This window comes from Hyla sarda, chromosome 7, assembly GCF_029499605.1.
Source record: "Hyla sarda isolate aHylSar1 chromosome 7, aHylSar1.hap1, whole genome shotgun sequence".
Taxonomy (NCBI): Eukaryota; Metazoa; Chordata; class Amphibia; order Anura; family Hylidae; genus Hyla; species Hyla sarda.
This window is the reverse complement of record NC_079195.1, coordinates 75351424-75358256: the sequence shown is the minus strand read 5'-3', so window position 1 is coordinate 75358256 and position 6833 is coordinate 75351424. Positions and strand designations below refer to the sequence as shown.

At 39.1% G+C, this 6833-nt stretch overlaps 1 long non-coding RNA gene across 2 annotated transcripts in view; it reads right to left on the bottom strand.

The window, feature by feature from the left end:
• Positions 1-444: 444 nt before the first annotated feature.
• Positions 445-6833, bottom strand: part of LOC130281774 (uncharacterized) — a 28091-nt gene continuing 21702 nt past the window's right edge. For both annotated transcript variants that reach the window (XR_008846103.1, XR_008846104.1), the window contains 2 exons: positions 3487-4213; positions 445-708 (listed from right to left, as the gene is read on the bottom strand). This is a non-coding gene — a long non-coding RNA (uncharacterized LOC130281774). The remainder of the gene's footprint in view (positions 709-3486; positions 4214-6833) is intronic.

Sequence of the window (6833 nt, the reverse complement as noted above, 5' to 3'; positions counted from 1 at the left end):
GCTTCCAAGAGGTTACGCTGCATCCTCTCCACTCTGCGCCATACTGTCTGTGTATCAACATCTGCACCCTGTTCAGTAAAGACAGTTATCCGTAACCTGACATTGTTGTGTTCCATTACTCCCCATGTCTGGCCCAGGAGAAGCTGTCTTCAACCTCAGACCGTTTATAGGCTAACGGTGTCCTGGCGACACGATGTGATAATGTATTTCCCTACACCACCCGGTACCACACTTTTTCTACTTAATCTGCTGGAAGAGAGTCAGTCTGATTTAATCCGTGCATCCATTCCCTGATAATGGAATTTTTAGAACCAAGACAATGTGTGAGACAAGAAAAAGAAGTCTCTCAGTATAGGTGTAGGATAACATTGTGTAAGCTTGATGCTCCAATTAACCCCAGGCAGTAATACGTCCACAAAACAGACACAAAATCTGTAGGCTGATGATGACAACGTTTTATTCAATTTTCATCATGAACAATAAATCCAATCATGTCTTGTACATAAACAAAGAATGACCCAGGTGAAGTCACATCACGGATTCCTTTACTCTGCACGGAGCCTCCTAGATCCAGCCGTCTAGTTTGCAGATCACTGTGGACTGAGTGTTCGGCAACATTTCTGGAGCCACCGCCCCCATTGTCAAGCATGGCATTAGTGCACCCAACACCATATTAAATAAACAAACAAGTATCGTAAGATCTCACGTCTGTAATAAAAAATTGTATAGAATTAGTATAAAACCCAACAGTACTATAGAGCAGTATAGTCTTATAAAAATACATTGAAATTACACGATTTTTTTATACCATGAGGGTGTAATATCAAGAAGAACATTTTCCCAAATGATGATTTATTGTGTTACTAAGTAAGACAAAACACAGGCAAATGCTGCAATCTGTGACCAGTATAACAGTGAATTTCTTCTTCTTGATAATATTCCTTTGGCAAACAATTTTCCTTGGTATCCTTGACAAGTAACATCTGTAATAGTTACCCCTATGCTGCCATGAGGGTGTATAGAGTTAGGCACAAAAAGACCTCCCATTGTAGGAGTCTTTTCTTTACCTGTGCTGTATTGCTGCCTTGAATCTCCTCTAGTATCATCCACCTTAGTTTATTAATCTGGTACCTATTCTCAATAAAGTGCCTCACTAGACTGGTTTCACCAAACCTGTCCTCTAGTCCCTCCATTTTTCCTTCCAATTTTCTCCTTTCATATGTCCTAATATCGCTCTTACGTTCATTTAATCTGATTTTTATGGCTCTCGCTGTCTGTCCCACATATACCTTGCTGCAGGGGCATTTTAGAAGGTGAACCATTTGTTTGCTATCACAGGTGAACCACCCTTTTATAGGAAACACACTTGCTTTCCTTTAAAAAAGTTTGTCTTTTTATCTTTTTCAAATCAGTTCTAACTAAATAATTGGCAATTGATTTCCCCTTCCGGTATACATATCTTGGATGCTGCTGAAAAAGTTAGCTATATTTCTCATCAGATTTTAATATATTCCAATATTTGTTAACAGTCTTTCTTATCAACCTGGAATGACCATCATACGCCGAGAAGAAATAAAATCCCTCCTCTCTATTCTTCTTTTTCTTTTTTCTATTCCTAAGATCTTCACTTGGTATTTTATTAACCCCCTTTGCTATTTCTTCAATATCTTTTTGTCATACCTTTTTTTCATGCATTTTTGCACTAGCATATATTTATTTTTATGGTATTCTTCATCAGTATTACAAATTCTCTTAGCTCTTACAAGCTGCCCTTTTGGGATACCTCTAAACACCGGAGGGGCATGTCTACTACTTCTTAACAGCATATTATATTCATCTGTCTGTTTGACATAAAGTGTGGTATCTAAGTGACCATTCTTGTGTTTTGGAACCTGTACATCAAGGTAATGTATACTGTTTATCAAAGTCGCAGGTTAATTCGATTAGGGGATGACAATCATGAAGATTCTTAAAGGGGTACTTTTTTTTAAATCAACTGGTGCCAGAAAGTTAAACATATTTGTAAATTACTTCTATTTAAAAAAAAATCTTAATCCTTCCAGTACTTATCAGCTGCTGTATGCTCCAGAGGAAGTTGAGTTGTTCTTTTCAGTCTGACCACAATGCTCTCTGCTGACTCCTCTGTCAATGATAGGAACTGTCCAAAGAAGGAGCAAATCTCCATAGGAAACCTCTACTACATTGGACAGTTCTGACATGGACAGAGGTGTCAGCAGAAAGCACTGTGGTCAGACTGAAAAGAACAACAACCAAGAACTGAACTTCCTCTGGAGCATACAGCAGCTTATATGTTCTGAAAGTAATAAGATTTTTTTTATAGAAGTAATTTACAAATCTGTTTAACTTTCTGGAACCAGCTGATTTGAAAAAAAGAAAAACTAACATTTTCCACTGGAGTACCCCTTTAACAAATTCCATTAATTGTGGCTGTGTATCTGTCCAGTGGACACACACATCATCCACATAACAGACCCATAGCCCCAATTTTCACTCAATGGATCAGTATGGATGAATTTACCATTACAATTGATCATGATAATGTTTGCAAGATTTGGGGCTACATGGAACCCCATGGAAGTCCTCTGCGTCTGTAAGAAAAATTCCTCCTTAAATCTGAAATAACATTAGGACAGCACATATTCTAGCATACTCATCAGTAAACCTAAACCTTTTTTTTATACTCCCCTATTGTGTGGAGATGTTGGTATACAGGCTTTTGATATCCAAAGTACATAACAATGATTCCTCAGTGGTTTCAATGTCTGCTATAGGATCTAAAAACTCATTAGTGCCTCTAAGGCAATTGGGAAGACTAGCCACTATTTTCTGTAAGTAGCTATCCACATATATTGCCAAAGTACATCACTGGGACCCGAGGATTGTCACTGGTAAGTGCTATCTTCTCATTTATTTCAATAATCCCCTCTGTGTAAGCTTCTTCTAACATTAAATCAATTAACCTTTTTATTTCATGTGTGGGATCACCTTTTAATTTGATATACATTGAAATCCTCCAATTCACTATAGGCTTCATGCACATACATCTCTATACCAAGAACAACAGTAGCCCTACCCTTATCTGCCTTTTTTTTATAATGATTCTCTCATCATTCTTTAGCTCTTTTAAGGCCTCTCTTTCAGTTTTCTGTATTTTAGATCTCATTCTGTACTTCCTATTCTCCCATTCATTAGTGACTTCCCTTATTACCACTTGCTGGAAGCTATCCAATAGGGCACTGTTCCCACAAGGATCAAAATTACTCTTCTTCCTTAATCTGGCATTAATACTCCTCACATTAACTTTTTTTACTCCAATTAATATAATAAAAATACAACATTTGTAAAAGTCCACTGTAAAGTCAAATGTATCAAACTCTTACGATGGCACAAAACCTAATCCTTTATCAATCACCTTCCTATGTATGTCAGAGAGTTCAACAGAGGAGATACTGAGTAACAACTCACCAGCTTTTGATGCTTGTCACGTCCTCATGCTCTGGTCTGCGCTCCCTCTTCTCCACTTACTTTGTTTCTTTTTTCTTTTTGGGATTCATTGGACGTGTATCCAAAAAATCCTGACTAGATCTTTCAGACACCTTTACATTACGGCTCCTTTCAGGGTCAGCAGAAGCGTACTCCAAGGCATCAAACTCATTGTTCTCTCCGCTTGTGACGGATCTGTCTCCTTTCATCTGTCCATGAGTAGACACCATCCAGGAGATAGTCCTTAGTGTTCCTTTTACAGTTAGAAAGTTTGACCTGCAAGATGGATGTGCGCAGTTTCTTTATGTCAACCCTCAATTCTTGGGGCGTTTTTTCAACAGCCTCTGCGGTTCCTGTTTTTTTTTAATCCTCATTATGTATGGCAATCTCTTTCTTTATATCCTTTACAGCCACTTGCCAGTGTTACCGTAAGATACATCACATCCAGTGAGTGTCCTTTACATAACGCCTGCCATTTTTGCAGATAATCAGTGTTGTTCTGCAATAGAACAGGTAAGACCTGACTTCTCAATTCTTGTGGGATCCTCTGAACTTTTAAATATTCTGTAAGAGTCGAAGCGTGCAGGACTATGCTGGCCTCTTTTTTCATCAGCTTATTTGGTTTCCTTGCGCAAATCACCTGGATGTTTCGCTCAAGTTCAGATCTGACGTTCCTGCCACCTGTAAAATACTGCTCCGATCACCGTCTCTGAGAAAGCAAACAAATCTGCGACTTTGTAGTTATCAAAATGGCTTCAAAGGACATTTTATATATTTTTTGTCCAAATTCTACTTGAACTCTCCGCTTCTCTTGGAGAAAATATAATTATCAGAACCAAGACAATGGCCCTGATTTACTATTGTAACCTGACCTGTTTGGTCGGGTTGTGCGTCAAATTGTGTCGCATTGCACCACAAATTGTTTCTGTACCAGAATTTGCACACACAAAAAAAAAAAAAGCAACCAACTCTCTATTTTACTTAGAAAACCTGAAAAACATGTGTGGCCTCTGGAAAAGGGCTGTGGCTGTCGAAAAGGGGGCGTGTTCCCATTAAAAAAATCCCAACATATTTACTAATGTTTTCACCAAAATGAGGTGGATTTGAGATCTGGAAAACCCTACAGCTCAAAGCAGTTGTAAAAAAAAAACACGAATGGGAAAAGTGCAAAATGTAGGGAAACCTTAATAAATACTGAAGAAAAATGTCTGTTGGGGGAAAAAAAAACACAAAGAAAACTACACTTCACTCTTAGTAAATGAAGGCCAATGTCTGAGACGGGAGAAAGAAGTCTCTCACCATGGGTGTTGGATAACAATGTGTCAGCTGGAGGCTTCAATTAACCCCAGACAGTAGTACGTCCACAAAACAGACACAAAATCCATAGGCTTATGATGACTTAGGCTAGGTTCACACTGCGGAATCTCCACACGGAAAAATTCCATCTAGAGACTCTGAGTGCAGCCAGCACCAACTGAATCTGTCGGCGCTAGGACCACGCGGACATTGTAGCCCCAACAGGCTGCAATGTGTTCGGCGAGTAGATCGAGCTGAAGAATGCACCACCATTCTTCAGGTGAACATTTAAAGCAAATACGTCCACAAAATAGACACAAAATCCGTAGGCTTATGATGACAATTTTCATTTTATACAATTTTCATCATGAACAATAAATCCAATCATGTCTTGTACATAAGTAAAGAAACACCCGGGTGAAGTCGGCAGATATTCATGTGCGGCACATCACGAATTCCTTCACTCCGCATGGAGACTCATAGATCCATCCGTCTAGTTACAACATTTGTCACACCCCCTCCCATAGGCTTGCATTGAGGGGGCGGAGCGTGAAATCACACGGGGGCGGGGCCGTGACGTCACATTGCTCCGGCCCCCATGATCGGCAGTAATCAGACCCGGAGCGAACATGCTCCGGAGACTGTTTATAACGGGGTGCTGCGTGCAAGATCACAGGGGTCCCCAGCGGCGGGACCCCAGCGATCAGGCATCTTATCCCCTATTCTTTGGATAGGGGATAAGATGTCTTAGCGCCGGAGTACTCCTTTAACTCTCTATACCCTCATTGTATAAATGAATCATGTCATTTTAATGTATTACTATAAGACTATACTGCTCTGATTGTTTTTTGTATAGTACTGTTAGATTTTATACTAACTCTATACAAATTATTAGTACAGACTAGTGTTGAGCGGCATAGGCCATATTCGAATTCGCGAATATTCGCGAATATATGGACGAATATTCGTCATATATTCGCGAATATTCGCATATTCGTTATATTCCCGTTTTATTTTCGCATATGCGAACATTCGCGTATGCGAAAACTATCATATGTGCATATTAGCATATACAAAATTAACATACGCGAAAATTCGCATATGTGAAAATTCGCATGTGCTAATTTTCGCATGTGCTAATTTTCGCATGTGCTAATTTCCGCATATGCGAATTTTCGCACGCCAGTCTCACACAGTAGTATTAGAGCCTTCTTTACACCACACAAGCTGGAAGCAGAGAGGGATGATCACTGTGATGTGTACTGTGAAAAAAAAAAAAAAAAAAAAAAAAAACGAATATTCGTAATTACGAATATATAGCGCTATATTCGCGAAATTCGCGAATTCGCGAATATGCGATATTCGCGAATAATATTCGAATTGCGAATATTCGTGAGCAACACTAGTACAGACGCGAGATCTTACACTCAGTTCGCAGTGATCTGCAAACTAGACGGCTGGAACTCTAAGGCTCCATGGGGAGTGAAGGAATCTGTAATGTGCCGCACATGAATATCTGCTGACTTCACCCAGAAGACATGATCGGATTCATTGTTCATGATGAAAATTGTATAAAACTTTAAGTCGTCATAAGTCTACGGATTTTGTGTCTGTTTTGTGGATTGGTTGTGGAATTTGCCTTCTAGGTCTCTATGACATGTCAGAAGTTTGCTGAACATACAGGTACACATTAAACACTTAAGGACACAGCCCATTTTGGCCTTGGCATTTTCGTTTTTTTCTCCTCACCTGCGTAGAGCCATAACTCTTTTGGTTTTACATCCACAGACCCATATGAGGGCTTGTTTTATGTGTGACCAATCCTGCTATAGAATAACGCCCTTCATTTTACCATAACATTTATAATGTAATCAGAAAATTATTATTTGTGGGGGGAAATTGATAAGGAAACCAACTTTTGGGGGGATTGTTTGTTTAGAAAGTGCACTTTATGGTAAACATGACACTTTTTTTCATTCTGTAGATTAAAGTGATGCCCAAATTATATAGCTTTTTTTTATTATTGTACTTTT